At 39.8% G+C, this 17,050-nt stretch overlaps 2 protein-coding genes across 7 annotated transcripts in view; one reads left to right on the top strand and one right to left on the bottom strand.

The window, feature by feature from the left end:
* The window catches only part of TMEM212 (transmembrane protein 212), a 53,016-nt gene extending 37,807 nt beyond the window's left edge, over positions 1 to 15,209 (bottom strand). For 3 of the 6 annotated variants that reach the window (XR_008422510.1, XR_002083980.2, XR_002083979.2), the window contains exons 1-3: positions 14,527 to 14,702; positions 13,555 to 13,711; positions 11,092 to 11,272 (exon numbers count right to left, since the gene is read on the bottom strand). The gene's annotated coding sequence lies outside the window, so the exon portion shown is untranslated. Of the gene's footprint in view, positions 1 to 11,091; positions 11,273 to 13,554; positions 13,712 to 14,526; positions 14,851 to 15,118 lie in introns of those variants that run through there. The other 3 variants (XR_008422511.1, XR_002083981.2, XR_002083982.2) reach the window with 3 other exon arrangements.
* PLD1 (phospholipase D1) overlaps positions 14,850 to 17,050 on the top strand; it is a 204,390-nt gene continuing 202,189 nt past the window's right edge. The window contains exon 1 of the mRNA XM_019463174.2: positions 14,850 to 14,990. The gene's annotated coding sequence lies outside the window, so the exon portion shown is untranslated. The remainder of the gene's footprint in view (positions 14,991 to 17,050) is intronic.

Below are 17,050 nucleotides of genomic sequence, written 5' to 3' on the forward strand. Positions count from 1 at the left end.
GGTGTTCCTGCTGATGTCCAGTGGAAACCACCAGTCGTAGTGACCAGCCAACTGTCTTGACACAGTGCCCTCTTCAATGGCTCCAAATAATATCGGAGGAACAGATAACTTGATTAGCTTAAAGCCCTACCTGTATTAAATGACACCCAAGTAAAACCATTGTCATCTGCCCTCCAACATGTATGTCTAATCTGACATATGAACCAGAAGCCCAGCTTAAGATGGCTGTTGCCAGAACATCCCCCACTCTGAAGATAGTCTTTCTTCTTTCACCCATCAGAAGAAACTTCCATGCCACTCTCTCCCTGCTTTTTCCTCATTCTTCTTCCCTAGCATTTCCATTCATCAGCTGGTGAAGGTCAGTCTCTTTATCTGCACCTAAGCCCTGTCTACCTCGCCGGGTAGCATAAGGCTGTCCCTCTCTACCCTTGCACTGTACCTATTTTCTGGTCTCCGTTGTAACACTAATCTCTACTGCAGTACAGTAACTTTTTTTTTTAAGTTTATTTATTTATTTTGAGAGAGAGGCAGAAAGTGTAAGCAGGGAAGGGACAGAGAGAGAGACAGGGAGAGAGAGAATCCCAAGCCTGCTCTGGGCTGTCAGCACGGAGCCCGACACAGGGCTGGATCTCAAGAACTGTGAGATCATGACCTGAGCCGAAACCAAGAGTCAGACGTTTAACTGCCTGAGCCACCCAGGTGCCCCAACACTGTATCTTTTCATGATCTAATCTGGGCCCTCCACTAGAATGTAAGCTATAGGTTAGGGATTCTATTTTCTTATTGTCTCTCCAAACTATGCTTGGTGTTTAGCATAGGTTAGGTGTTCAACAAATTATGGCTGAACAATTAGTTCATTTTATCTAGAGTCACATTTTTTTGTTGTTGTTGAACACTGGAAACCAGTTTTCGTTTTTCAGTCTCCTGGTGATTCTCATATTCTTCCTGACTCTTCATTACCAAGCACAGACTCTGCAATTGCAACTACAATGTTTTTAGTGGCTGGAATGTCAAACACCTAGGTTTAGAAACTGGAAATTAGATGAGCTAAGAGTTCTCTAGGAAGAGAAATATTCTTTAAGAAATAGTCTTTTAAAATTTTTTTTTAATGTTTATTTTTGAAAGAGAGAGAGAGAGAGACAGAGTGCAAGCCAGGGAGGGGCAGAGAGAGAGGGAGACAGAATCTGAAGCAAGCTCCAGGCTCTGAGCTGTCAGCACAGGGCCTGATGCAGGTCTCCAACCCACAAACTGTGAGATCATGTGAGCTGAAGTTGGACACTTAACTGACTGAGCCATCCAGACGCCCCGGAAATAGTCTTTTAAATTTGAACTTAGTATTTATCATGAGTCCCCTTATTCAGGGCTTGACACTTAAAAAAATATTAGTATTTATTTTTGAGAGAGAGAGAGAGTAGAGGAGAGGCAGAGAGAGAGGGAGACACAGAATCTGAAGCAGGCTCCAGGCTCTGAGCTGTCAGGACAGAGCCCAATGGGGGGCTCAAACACAGAGACTGTGAGATCATGACCTGAGCCAAAGTTGAACGATTAACCTACTAAGCCACCCAGGCACCCCAGGGCTTGATACTTTCTAATAAAATTCTTACTTTTTTGAATTTTGGGTCCCTCTTTCCATCTATTCTATCTATACTTTGGAGGGCCAAGAAACTTCAAGAACTTTCCTTGAATAGTCTCTTGCTATGTAATCACGTCAAAAATTTCTTTAGATGTTTTTTGAAATCTGCTTTTCTAATGTTTAGAGTTTGTGTGTGAGCATACTCAGGGTTCCCAATTTTTGGCGTGTTGTAAATGCTAAGAAAAAAAATAGACACTTTCTGATCTTAAATCGACAACCCAACTTTACAACTTAGGGAACTAGAAAAAGAAGAACAAACTAAACCCGAAGCTAGCAGAAGGAAGGAAATACTAAATTTTAGAGCAGAGATAAGTGAAATACAGACTGAAAAAAAAAAGGAGAAACTCAATGAAAACAAGTTTGGTTCTTTGAAAAGATCAACAAAATTGACAGCCTTTAGCTAGATGGACTAAGGGGAAAAAAAGCAAAAATCACAATTACTAATATCAGAGATGAAAGTGGGGACATTACAATTGATTCTGCATTACTAGAATTATAAGAGAGTACTATGAACAATGTACATCAAAAATTGGATAACCTAGATAAAGTGAACAAATTACTAGAAACACAAAACCTACCAAAATGCAAAATGTGATATAATATAATACATATTACATATGGTGGAATACTAGTCAGTCTTAAAAAGGAAGGAAGTTCTTGCTACAATATGCATGAAACTTTAGGACATTACCTTACGTAAAATAAGCCAGACCCCAAAAGCCAGTGCTCTACTAATTTTGGGTTTTGTTCTTTTTCTAATTAATTTGGGTGCAAGAGTAGATTATTTGAGATTTTTCCTGTTTCTTGAAGTAGGCCAGGATCCCTGTAAACTTCCCTCTTAGAACTGCTTTTTTTGTGTGTCCCAAAGACTTTGGAATTTTGTGTTTCCATTTTAATTTGTCTCAAGGTATTTTTAAAATTTTATCTTTGATTTCTTCATTGGTCCATTGGTTGTTTAGTAGCATGTTGTTTAGACTCTATGTGTTTATTTTTCTCCAGTTTTTTTTCTTTTAATTGATTTCTAGTTTCATACCATTGTGGTTGGAAAAGATACTTAATATAATTTCACTCTTCTTATATTTATTGAGACTCTTTTGTAGCCTAACATGTTCTGGAGAACATTCCAGGTGTACTTGAAAAGAATGTATATTCTGCTGTTTTGGGATGGAATGTTCTTTATATACCTGTTAAGTTCATCTGATCTAATGTATTGTTCAAAGCTACTGTTTCCTTATTAATTTTCCATCTGGATGATCTCTCCATTGATGTAAGTGGAGTGTTAAAGTCCCCTACTATTATTATATTACTGTCAGCTTCTCCTTTTATGTCTATTAATAATTGCTTTATGTATTTAGATTTTCCTAATGTTGGGTGCATAGATATTTATAATCGTTATATCCTCTTGCTGGATTGATCCCTTTATCATTATGCAATGCCCTTCTTTGTCTCTTGCTAGTTTGTTTGATTTTATTTTAAAACAAAACTTAAAATTTTTTTAGATGTCACCATGAGCCTAACATGGGGCTCAAACCTACAAAATGCAAGATCATGACCTGAGCTGAAATCAAGAGTCGGTTGCTTAACCAACTGAGCCACCTGGGCATTCCTGCTAGTTTGTTTTGAGGTTTATTTTGTCTGATATAAATATTGCTACCCCAGCTTCTTTGTTAGTTTGTTTCTATTGTGTGAAATCTTTTTCCATCTGTTCACTTTCAGTCTGTGTGTGTCTTTAGGTATGAAGATAGTCTCTTGTAGGCAGCATACAGATGGGTCTTGTTTTTCTATCCGTTCAGTCACCTTATATCTTTCATATAGAGCCTATGATGGGGAGCATTTAGTCCATTTACATCTGAAGTAATTATTGATATGTATGCGCTTGTTACCATTTTGTTAATTGTTCCCGGTTATTTTTGTACTTTTTCCCCACTTCTCTTGCTTTCTTCACTTGTGATTTGATGACTTTCTTTGATGATATTCCCTGATTCCTTTCTATTTTTTGTTTATCTACTAATAGGTTTTTAGTTTGTGGTTACCATGAGGTTCATATATAACACCCTATAGATAGCAGTCTATTTTAGGTTTTAAGTCACTTAAGTTCAAACAGATTTTAAAAGCACTACATTTTTACTCCCTCACTGCAATTTATGAACTTGATGTCATATTTTACATCTTTTTATTTTATGTATTCCTTAACTAATTTTATAGAGATATATCTATTTTACCACTTTTGTCCTTTAACTTTCATATAAGCTTTGGTTGTAAGTGATGAACTACTAACTTAATTACATGTTTGCTTTTACCAATGAAATTTTTTCTTTCATAAGTTTCTTATTTCTACTTATGGCTTTTTCTTTTCCACTTAAAGAAGTCTCCTTAATATTTTGTGTAAGGCTGGTTTAGTGGTGATAAATTCCTCTAACTTTTCTGTGTCTGGGAAACTCTCTCTCCTCCAATTCTGAATAATAACATTGCCAGGAAGAGTATTCTTGGTGGTAAGTTTTTTCCTTTCAGCCCTTTGAATATGTCATACCTCTCCCTTCTAGCCTGCAGAGTTTCTGCTGAAAAATTAGCTGACAGCCTTATGGGTGTTCCCTTGTACATAACTAGTTGCTTCATTTTTTTTAACTTCTTTGAACAGATTTCAAGTTATTCATTGTTGTCTTCAATATTTTATGTGCAACATTTTGGTGATACATATGTAATTTGTGTAAAATTTAAAATTTACATTGCTTACTATCCATATGCTGTATTTGGTGTATGGCTAGCTGAATTATATAAAAACAAAACTCTAAGAAAAAACAGAAATTAGTATATTTCTCATTTTTAACTATGGAATCTGAGTTGCATTTTAACATTTATTGCAAAAATTAATCTCTGTTAAGTGCTAGCCTAACAGACTTCTTAAAGTTTTGTAAACAAAATTATGAGAAGAGATTTCTTGGTGTGTATATATTCTATATTAATCAACCTATTTTCATAAGGTTGAAGCCTATAGAAATTACTTTATAGTGATTAACTGAAAAAATAGGATTAATATAAGGAATACTCTGCTTATAATTTATTTATTACCTATAAATCAGAATTTCTGAGAGCAAACATTAAACTATACAACCCAAGAAAAATAACTGGACTTACAATTTTCTGAAGAGTAGGAAGAAAATATTATTTATTTATTTATTTATAAATAAAGTTGTTTTTAAAAAAATTTAAATGTTTTATTATTTATTTTTGAGAGAGAGAGAGAGAGAGAGAGAGAGCCAGCCGGGGAGGGGCAGAGAGAGAGAGGGAGACACAGAATCTGAAGCAGGCTGCAGGCTCTGATCTGTCATCACAGAGCCCGATATGGGGCTGGAACTCACGAATCATGAGATCATGACCTGAGCTGAAGTTGGACACTTTATCGACTGAGCCACCCAGGCGCCCAAGAAGAAAACTGTTCTAATAAAATATTTTTGTAAATGCAGGTATCCTCCCTCCAGTTTCTATTGAAGTAAAAATAATTACAATAATGTGAAGAAAACAATATGGCAACCAAGCATCAGCAAATAATTATGGAAGATGCATAAATCAAGTTGTGGGAGAATGTAAGGAACAAGTGTTACAGCAAATTACACAGTGTTGGAGGCTTGCTATACAGTTGGAGGAAAGAATGAATGTTTCTATAATGTCTGGGTTTCTGTTGGATTCTGTTTTAATTAAATGCAAACAGTAATGTTTGAGTTTCACTTAAGCAGTGGTAATCAGCAGAAGTCATACTGCCTGTCTCACCAGAATATTTTGGAAATGGGGCAGGTACATTTTTGATCAACAATGATTAGGGGCCATTTACTGGCATGTGATGGGTACAGGCCAGGGATGCTAGAGGTCTGCTGTGTGTGCAATGATTTTGTACAATGAAGAGTCGTTCTTTGTCCCACACAACTTCCAAAGGTTTTATTGGACATTCATGTAGGTGAAAAATCTGCTAATTATTTGAGCCTAGAACCTAAACTCTGTTTAAAAAAAAAAAAACTTTTTTTAAAACATTTTTATTTGTTTTTGAGAGACAGAGAGAGACAGAGCACAAGTGGGAGAAGGGCAGAGAGAGAGGGAGACACAGAATCTGAAGCAGGCTCCAGGTTCTGAGCTGTCAGCACAGAGCCTGATGCGGGGGCTCGAATCCACCAACTGTGAGGTCATGACCTGAGCCGAAGTCAGACACTTAACTTACTGAGTCACCCAGGTGCCCCTAACCTAAACTCTGTTTTATGTATACATTCAAAATATTGCTTTCACACTTTTCATATACACTGCATTTTTTGGAGAATGTAACCAGTGTCCAAACTGAGGAAAAATTGTTTGGAACTTTGCTAAGAGTTGTTTACCAACAACTCTGGTTCATTCAACAGTCATGAACTGATTGTTTATAACTCACTTGGCAGCAAAATCTGACCTGAATTTATTTGAGGCTATTTGGAAAATTATGTTACCCATGGCAACACCTTTATCAGTCAACAGTTGTAACTGTCACACTTAAATGTCACTATAAAGAAATTGTGTTAACCCTCCCTATTCAAAGTGTCCAGCTTTAAGGGGACCAGTAGCACTATAATCACTTAGGAACTTACTAGAAATGCCTGGTCCTAGACCTCTGAAATCAGAATCCACATTTTAACAAGAGCCGCAGGTGACGTGTATACACATCAAAATTTGAGAAGCAATTTTGTAGCAGTATTTGGATGGAAATTTGTCTTAAACAAAAATGTATTCACCAAAGGCAATACCAGCCCCTGATCTTTTTTTTTTTTTTTTAATTTTTTGTAACGTTTATTTATTTTTGAGACAGAGAGAGACAGAGCATGAACGGGGGAGGGTCAGAGAGAGGGGGACACAGAATCTGAAACAGGCTCCAGGCTCTGAGCTGACAGCACAGAGCCCGACACGGGGCTCGAACCCACGGACCTTGAGATCGTGACCTGAGCTGAAGTCGGCCGATTAACCGACTGAGCCACCCAGGTGCCCCCAGACCCTGATCTTTTTATTTATGTCTTCTAGTGTGGTTTGTCTGAGAATTTTACATATTGAGAGATAGTCTATTTTATTATAATTTACTTTCTCTTACTTCTCCCTTATTGTCAATACATTATACGTAGTTTTTGAAACTACAAATTAATTCCATTTTAAGATAATAGAGGGGATACTGTCATAATAAAAAGGGCGTGTTGCTCTGATAGGGCTGGGAGCTACTGAATAATGGAAAGATGTACTGATGGAGAAAAATATATTCCCAACATATATGAATTCCATAACAAAAACAGTGTTTTATGGAAAAACTGTGTCAAAATAACCACTGGTGGAGGAGCTGCTTTGTCTAGAATAAAATTTGGATTCTGGGATAAAGATACAGAGATAGCTTCAAAAATAAATGTATTCGCGGCATCATTCAGAGGCAAGAAGCTCTTGCTGTAAAGAAACTGAAGCTAAAGTGTACAAATTGCTACAAGATGTTGCTGATAGAGATAATAGTATAAAAGCCAGATCTTTAAACTATTGTAAACCATTTACTGTTCTTAGTAGAGATGATGAGTGATGGTGAAAACATTTCGTATCATGGACAAGGTCTCCAATTTTATCTATCATAGCTGACTACCTTTCAGAATTGTCCAATTTAAAGGAACTACATGTTCTTTTTTTTTTTTTTTTTTAACGTTTATTTATTTTTGAGACAGAGAGAGATAGAGCATGAACGGGGGAGGGCCAGAGAGAGAGGGAGACACAGAATCCGAAACAGGCTAGGCTCTGAGCTGTCAGCACAGAGCCCGACGCGGGGCTCGAACCCACGAACTGCGAGATCGTGACCTGAGCTGAAGTCGGATGCTTAGCCAACTGAGCCACCCAGGCGCCCCTACATGTTCTTATTTTTAAAAACACTAGTGTCCACATTCTGTCTTTTCTGTGATAACAAGTGCCTAGCAATTCCAGGATCATACAGCAGAATTTTAAAATACACTGTGCCTTCAAAATAAAAGTGCCACTTTAATAGCAAGTGGGAGTTCCTACTTTTGAAGAAAACTTGGTGGTGTGATCATGATAGAAGACTTTGCAAAATGCTTCCTTCCTGATTGATTTCAGAAAACTTGTCACCTATACAAATGGTCACATCTGCCCACTTTTAAAAACTTGGAAGTAGACTTTACTAATTTATGTTAAAAACCTTCCCCCAAATGACTATCAAATGGGGTCTTAGCTCACTTGTTAAATACACTTGCTAAAACTATAAAAATGCAACATCTCTGATTAGTTGGCAAAAACAAACAAAAACTGTCCCCTAAGATATTGAATGAATTGGTAGACTAGGAAAAGGCTATTGACTGCAAAGTCTATTCATTTCTGTTTTAATTCAGGTCCCTGATGCCTTACCCACAATTCTAAAACTCAAAAAACTTTGAACACCCAAAGTTTTGTTCGTAACTCATTTGACAGCAAAACTCGATCTGCATTGACGTAAGGCTTTTTACAGTCTTTATTTTTCCATGCAGTAGCTTACTCACATCTTTTGCTGCAGAAATACAAGGTGTTCAGTATGGGGTGCAATCCCAGGCCTTGCTGGGGGTGCAACATAATATGTGCTCTATGAATTTTCTAAAAATTTATAAAATTCTGAGTATCTTAATTTTTTCTGTTCCTAAGGGTTTTGGAGCTTGTGGGCCTGTGCAGATTCCCAGAAGTGAATATGAGATGAGTAAAGGACTGGAAAGTAATTCTGACGATATGCAGGGGTCTTTTGCATTGTATTTTAAAGGCAAGGATCTATAACCCTGAAATTTGTTCCCTGAATTTTTATTGTTATAAGGATAGTGACGTTATATCTCTGGGCAGAGGGTCTGTAAGCCTAAGTTAGCATGTAAGCCAAATAATTTGCCCTAATAAAGAAATCCTCCATTCATCCATCCATTCCACTTTGTTCTTACAGGAAAGTTCTGATTCTGGGGGACATCTCAGCTCAGCTGAAGCTGTGAGCTAAGAGATTTTTGAGATCTGTTTTTGCCAATCTGAGGTGTGAGGGTAGGGGGTGTCTTGACAGGCGTCATAAAACTAGCCTAAGACATTAGTTCGAAAGTGCACTTTAAAAAAATTAAAAAAAAAATTTTTTAATGTTTATTTATTTTTGAGGGAGAGAGAGACAGAGTGCGAGCCAGGGAGGGGCAGAGAGAGAGGGAGACACAGAATCTGAAGCAGGCTCCAGGCTCTGAGCTGTCAGCACAGGGCCTGATGCGGGGCTCGAACTCACAAACCGTGAGATCATGACCTGAGCTGAAGTCGGACGCTTAACCAACTGAGCCACCCAGGCACCCTGAAAGTGCACTTTTGATTCAACAGATTGTATAAATGTGAGAACCTATACCAGCAACAGTTTAGAGTGAATGCCCCTAGGATTGCATTTCTACTGGAAAATGAAAAATGATGCAGGGAGATGAAAATGTTTCCAAACTCCTTAGCTGTTAGCAAATGTTTGCCAAGAAAACACTTCCCTAATTCTCTGGAGGTTCTAAACGATTAGAAGGCACATGGGCAGGGGACCAAGTGGCTCTCACCCTGGGAAGTTTTGCCTTTCTTACTATCACTAAAGAAACCTTTTGTAATAAGTCCTTCTATTTCTATTCTAAGTAAAAACATTTGCTGGTATAGCAAACATACCTTTTAAATCTAAACAGAACTAGGAAAAAATAAAGCCAAACCCATATTTACAGAAATATTTTTCTTAAAAAATGCAAAGAAGGCCAATTATAATGGAATAGAACGGTGTCTGAAACTAGATGATTTTGAGACTGAAGGTGTCCTATCTGATTTCAACCAGCACTGCAGTTAGGAACTAAAATGCTGAATTGGTTGTACGTTTATTTGGGTGAAGGCCGAGTCGAAAACTTGATGGGAGAGAAATCTGTCTGTAATTTTGAAATGGGACCATGTATGGTACAGCAACTGGTCTAAGGGCGGTAGAACTGAGTCTTACAGGCAAAATTGCAAGAGCTCAAATTTACATTTCACAAACACATAGAACGTTCATCTAGCTGAAGATAAAATGCAACAGTGATATAACGAATTGGCTCCACTGATGCCTTTACTAATTCATCTCCCCGTGAACTGATACCCCTGCCAAATAAGGCTCATCCTGAATACTGGTTTTCCTGACTATTGGCTTCTTTGCTATCTGTACCAAGATGCAGAATCTGACCACTTCCAACACCTCCATGCCTCTCACTCAAGTATACCCTTGCTTGGACGGTTACTTTGTCTTCAAGCTTCTACCCTCCCCCCCATGCAGTCTATTCTCCATATAGTCGTCAGTATGGTCCTTCTGAAACAAGTTAGATTATGTCGTTCTTTGACTTGAAGCTTTCCACATCAATTAACACTAAATTCAAATTTCTTCCTTTTAGAAACTTGTTCCCTGTCGCCCGATTCCAGTTTTATTACTTTTCTCCTTGTTCACACCACTCTATTCACCTTCGCCTCCTTACCCTTTCATGAAAACACCAAACACATTTCTAGCTCACCGTCTCTGTACCTCCTAGTCCCTCTGCCTAGATGCTCTTTGCCCAGACATCTGACAGGCTTTCTCCTTTTGTTCTGCTCCAAGGTTATCTTATCAGAGAGGCCTTCACTGCCAATTTCCCCAACCCCACCCTGGCAGCTTTTTCCTTTACCCTGGTTTATGTTTTTTCATCGTACCCATCATCTCCTCTATATTGCATTCAGGTCTGTTTTCCTACAGAAAAGCAGAGGCTTCTTCTGTTCATGCAATATCCTTAGCTACTATAACGGTACCTGCAGCATAGTGGTTTTTCAGGATGTATGAATGGATAGATATTTAAATTTGATGTTGAGTGTGAAAGTCAAAAATACAGGAGTATGTTTGGATAAAATAGCTTTGAAAAAAAATTTTTTTTTTAATTATACGTTCCTAGAGCCATTACTTTTTTGAGATCATTTTTTACTGTGCAATTTATGGATTTTTTTTTGGAAACCAAGTACAGATGCTTTTATAGTTATTTATTTTTAAATGTTTATTTATTTTAAGAGAGGGCGAGAGAGAGAGCGAGCTGGGGAAGGTCAGAAGGAGAGGGAGAGGGCAAGAGAGAATCTCAAGCAGGCTCTGAGATGTCAGCACAGAGCCTGAGGGGAGGCTCAATTCCATGCACAGTGAGATCATGACTTGAGCCAAAATTATGAGCGGGGTGCTTAATCCACTGAACCACTCAGGTGCTCCCAAAGTTATTTTAGCACAATTGTAGCAATCAATTGACATACACTTGTTCTAAACAAATATTCACTCTTCCAAATTATTTCATATGTTTTCTTATTTAATAATCATCCTATCTTGTATGTATGTACAAATCCATGAAAATGAGTATCATTTCAAACAACAAGTAAACACTGAAAATACAGAGATATTTTAAACAAGTTATTAGACTTACTGAATGACTGTTGGATCAGAAAACCCTTCAAAGGGACTGGCTAAGGGTAACTGAGAAGATTCATCCCTGGTTGGGGCTGTAGGCGTCAAATGTGGCCCCTTTTTAAAGAGTCATGTACTAGATAGCTTACAAGCTGAACATTATTGGGAGAAATTATAAAACATGAATGGTCCACAGAAAGCTAAAATGAAGATATAGAGACACAAAGCTTTAATATACTTTGGCAATATGCACTCTGTTCCTCATTCTCTCTTGAGATTTTTGGCCATAGACATGGTCATGTATTTTTTAATTAAATTAAATTAATTAATTAGGTCATGTGTTTTTAAAAACTTTAAGTCTTGATAAGTACACTGTTCTCTCATCTTTCTGTCACTGTTATGGTGCCTGACTTGATTTATGTCAGCAGGTGATCAATGATAAAATATCTTCCTCCGTACTCTGTTTTCAGAGTAGCTGTGTGCTGTGGTTAATTAGCATTAAGAATCAAACGTTTACAAATTAACAAACAAAGTAAATGGTTGCTAACCAGGGGACAGAAGGTGGACCGAAAGACACAGAAGTCCTGCAGGTTATGTCAGTGAGGATTACTGGGGGCAAACAATGGATGCAGACCCTTGGCTGTCTGAAAGAAAAGAGTACCGGGGCTTCATAGACTTAAGGCAAGGCTGGGAGCAGCAGATACTGAGGAAGTGCAGAAGGTTAAAAGCAAAAAAAAATCAGGAAGTAGGAAACTGTCTCTCACTGGGTCACCGGGGTCAGGGCCAAGTTGATGCTGGGGCTACAACTGCCTTTGCTCAGTGGGTCCCATCTCAAACATCACCTGCTTCCTCGTATGGTCCACTTGGCCTTTGAGGTAAATAAAGTGGTGGTGGGAATAGGGAGGAAGGATCTGCCCTTTGCTTTGGAGACTGCGGCACAAAATTGCTCTCTTGCTGAGACTATACACCTTTGGGGAGGGCTAATTCTCTATAAGAAAATGGAACTATCAGAAAAGATGATAGATGCTGGGCATCTTAAAATGACCTAGATGATTTGGACAGCAGTATACATATAAAAACACCATGAGGGAAAATCTAGGGGAACACAACTGTATGCAAATTTTAAAGAACAATCTGTAAATAATATGTGTATTAGCATTCATTATATTTTATAGTGTATTCTATAAGTAATATGTATATGTATATACATATAACATGTTTCTATTAAAAGCATTAATGAAAACTAACAAAAGAAATAATATGATAAGAAACAGGAAATGGACATGAATATATCATTGTCAGTAAATAGCACAAATAATAAACACAAAAAAATAGTGTTCATCATTATTGATTGTTGAATGAGTCCTGGTTAACACAAGATGTGATTTTGATCCATCACATTTTCAAATATAAGCAACTAATACTTAATAGTGGAAGGTGTTTTTACAGCATCTCACAGATCTTTGAAAATGTTTATAGATGTTGATTCAGTAGTTCCACTCTTAGGACTCTATCTCAAGAATTTAGGGATTTCGACAAAGATTGGTATTTACAATGTTCATTCCAGAATGTTTGTAAACTGTCCCAAAGCCTGGGAACATCCTAAAAGCCATCAGTAGGTGAAGAGATTTTAAAAAAATGATTGGAATATTCTTCCACCATTAAAAATCATATTTACAAAATTAGTGACAGTAAAAAATACTCAGTGAGACAAGGAGGATTCTGAATTGTACAGCATGATGATAATTTTGTAATGAACATTTGTTTAGGTATATAAAATGAACAAAAAAGAAATGCAGCAAACAATAACAGAAAAGAAATGTACCAACACACAATGGGTGTGTTAGGGGGGTTATAGATAATTTCAATAAAAAAAAATTTGTTTTCTGTTATCTCCAAAACTTTGTATTTTTGTAAAATATACATGTGGAAATTATTAAAAATAGGCATATATCACTTTTATACTGAGAAGAAAAGATGAAAATTAGAGAGAATTTAGAATATCATTTGATAAAAATGTCAAATGTGTATCCAGATGGATATATAATAGGATCTTGTAGTCACTTTTTTCTTGACAACTCTGAAGACAGGCAAGATTTGGAAAAATAATAGCAACAACCAACAATCAGCAAACCTCTCGGGAAAACAGAAATAATTACATACAGAATCACAGTACACCTAAAACTTCTCTTTGGCAGTTCACAGCGTATGTTTGTCTATCAACAACATATGGCCTTTTACTATTTGATTCCTCCAGCACAGAGAAGCAGAAATTCAATTATTGTGAGGGCACTTAAATAATTTTATTTCTCATTATAGTTAATAGGAAGACCTATTGTTGTAGGTCAGTGCCAAATGTTTTAATGATGACACTTAGGAATTTGGGATGCAATTTTATAGCCTGCTGCTTCTCAATCAAAAACATTACAATTTCTAAAGACAAGCTTGTAAGAGTGCAGTTAATTGTGTGTACAACACTTACCAAATCATCTGTGACTAATAAAACTTGAGAAAGAAGAGGAGGAAAGGATATTCAGTCTTTCAGTAACATGCTTGTCTTACACTTGCCAAACTCTTCTTAGGCAATACTCTGTTTGCTCAGAGAGCCATGTGTTTAATTGTAAAAAGCTGTCAGTATCCTAGGATTTAAAAGACATCAATCATTTCTGTCAACAAGGAAAGAGTGACGGCTTCGTGACTCTTCTATCATTAGGAAAAGATGTGCTCAAGAGAAAAAAATGTGGTCTAGGGAGGGATGAGCAACTATAGGTTACAGGGAAAAAGAGTTCCAGACTGCAATTTCACCCCCCGCCCCCTTCCCCTGGACTGGAATACGACATTTTTCATTTCATGTAATTCCATGTTTGCAGTAAGAAATTATGTAACTCATCCAGTCTCAGCTTTGCAATATCCACTAAGTGCTTTAAAGTGGCCATCCTTATTAACAGTTTGGTGTATGCTGGGCCGATTGCTTCCCTCCGTCTTGGCAGAATCCAATATTGTGTAATGAGGTTGGAGCTGGCCTATATTCAAAACTACATTCCAAAAGGCCTGTTGGTCAAGCCACAAGATAACTGGTTCTCTTTCTCTTAAGATTTTTATTCTAGGTGGACTAAAAACATAAAAATTGCCCTATTTGCACAGTTCCATGGGTAGATTGGGAATTTTCCATTTTATTCCCAACTTACTATCTTATGCTAAGATTTCTGAATTATACGCAGCTTCAGTTTTAGAGACATCAAGACACAAATTCCAGAATTCTGTGTTCTAAGTTGGGTGGCATCAGGCTGGATACTTCACTTTCCTGAGGCTCGGTTTCCTTACCTATCATTAGCAATAACACCAGTCTTGGAAGTTGGAAGAAGGCTTTATAGGTGATGTCAACAAGGCTCCTACTTCTTAACTATGTCACCTCAAGCAAATTATTTCCTCTTTCCAACCCGCGTTTCCCTACCTGCAAAAGGGCCACTCGTGGCTACCGGCTCCAGTAGGCGAGGGTATGTTAACACAGGCAAAGCTCCTGGAACGGGTGCCTGGGCACTTGGTGGCCTAAGAGCACCTGAGAATAACAGCAATAATGCTAGTGAACATTCCATAGGTTGATGAGGTTGAGTCACGAGACTCTGGGAGAAGAGAGAAGAAACGGGGAGGAGGACAGAGGCCCGGCCTCTGGAGCCCTTCGGCCCAGCCGTGGCGGCCAGCCTGAGCGGCAACGCACCCGGACCCGGCACCGCCTCGCCCCACCCCTGCCAAGCCAGGGCGAATCCGGGCGGCGAGTTCCGGGCGGCGGCGCAGCGCGGTGCCCCCTCAGGCCCTTCCTCCTCCCCTCCTCCCGCGCCTCCAGCTGTGCCAGCTGCGCCCGAGGCCCGAGAATCCGCCGACACCGCGCAGGTGCCCGCGGCCGCCCTCGCCCTACAGGTAGGAGCCGCGCCGCGGCCGGGCGCGCCAGGCTCCCGCGGGCGTCTGGTTTCCGCTACTCTCGCGCTCCGTCCCTCCTCCCGTCGGCCCCGGGCAGCTGGCCGCTCCCCGCCCAACTTGGACGGGACCTTGGCAGAGGCGTCGGCGGCGGGCGCCAGAGCCCGGCGGCCCCGCGGGACCGGCCTCCCGGGAGGCCCCGGGGCCTCCTGTGCGCGCCTTCGGGCCCAGTTCTTGCAGAGTAGTTCTTACAAACTTCGGGCCGTGCTTTTGCCAGGGCGGGCGCTGCCTGGAGCGCAGAGCCGCGCGGGCGCCAGGGGAGGCTGGGGGCGTGCCCTCAGGGTGCGCCGCGGGCCTCGCCGGGGCAGTGGGGCTGGCGCCCCCGTGTCCTCTCGCGCCCGGGGTTCTCGTGCGCCGTGGGATGGCGGGGATGGCGGCGCGAGGGGACCAGCATCCCGGACCAACCAGGAAGTGCTGCGCTCGGAGGCTTGGAGCCCAGCCTGCCAGATGTACGGTGCCGGGCGTGTGGCCACACAGCTGCTTGCTGTGCGCCCACGAGGTGATGACGCTGGGGTGGGGCAAGGGCAAGGGCCCAGGAGCCCGTTGTGTGGTAAAGGGCTTGTTTTTCTGTCTCCAGCTCAAGGTGTTTGGGACCCAGGTCTCTGCTCCAGGAGCGGGGTGCTCCAAGCGTTGGGTAGGATTTTGTGACGCCCTTCAGAACTGCCCTTGTACAATCAGTCCAGAGCCACCGCCACGCCTATATTTGCTTCTTCTCCAAGTCTCAGGTTATTGCCTTCCTTCCTTCCTTCCTCTGTGAAGTACTACATTCAAGCAGATGCTTAAGGACCACAGGACTTCAGTGTTAGATCATCCCTAGGTCTTTCTCCAGAATGGAGAGTTCCATTAACTTTGTCTACCAGGTCTGCCAATTTCAGTTTAGATAACCCCTTGTGGGCCTTCTGAGGGCTTTTGGGAGACTAGGTACCTAGAGACCTCTGTGATTTAAAAGGGCTAATTTAGGGTGGTGTAATGAAAGCATAAAGAATGAAAAGAATCTACAGCTTGAACTGTTAACAGACACCACATTTACACACGGCGTTACATTTGAGTAAGGATTTCTTTCAGTATTAAATGTTTTGTTAACTTACATACAAGTGAACTTGTACCCAGGCTTTTAGCTTGAATTTGTATACAGCCTTTAAATGTTGCTTTGGGGACCTTTCAACTAACTCCCAGTCTAACCTTTCAACTAACTCCCAGTGTTAACTCCCAGTCTGTCTTTCCAAGATCCAGTATAACTCACAATCAATATAAGAAGCATGAGTAGTTAAGGATTTGTGGAAGATGTGTCTTTACCTTGTTTGTCCCCAATGTCAGAGTACTTACGAATTACAGTGGTAAGGGCTGTAAAACTCTCATAAAGGTTTGTTGATCTGCTTAAAACTAGGTAGTGGGAGACCCTTCTCCTTGTCTGATTAATTAACAAGTATATGTTTCTTTCTTTCTTTTTTTTTTTTTTTAAATCTTTTAATGTTTATTTATTTTGAGAGAGAGACAAAGCATGAACGGGGGTGGGTCAGAGAGAGAGGGAGACACAGAATCTGAAGCGGGCTCCAGGCTCTGAACGGTCAGTGCAGAGCTCGATGTGGGGCTGGAACTCATGAGCTGTGAGATCATGACGTGAGCCGAAGTCAGATGCTCAACCCATTGAGCCACCCAGGCCCCCCAATGAGTGTATGTTTCTTAGCTAAAACTAATTATGAAAACTCATTTATCTTTAACCCTTAAACAGAGTTTTTCTAAATTTTATTTTTATTGTGGTGAATACCTGACGTAAAATTTGCCATCTTAGCCATTTGTAAGCGTACAGTTAATAGCATTAAGTACTTTCTCGTTGTTGTCCTAGGATCACCACCATCCCTCCACAGAACACCTTTTGTCTTTCCCATAGGGTTTTCAAAACATTTTGATGACAGTGATTGTGCTGCAGGCTTTAGTTTTCTCATGATTCGAGGTTTGAGTTCCTTCCCATGGCTTTATAGAAATGCACTTTTTTTTTTTTT

This window comes from Panthera pardus, unplaced genomic scaffold (assembly GCF_024362965.1).
Source record: "Panthera pardus isolate Hobbes unplaced genomic scaffold, ASM2436296v1 HiC_scaffold_16, whole genome shotgun sequence".
Taxonomy (NCBI): Eukaryota; Metazoa; Chordata; class Mammalia; order Carnivora; family Felidae; genus Panthera; species Panthera pardus.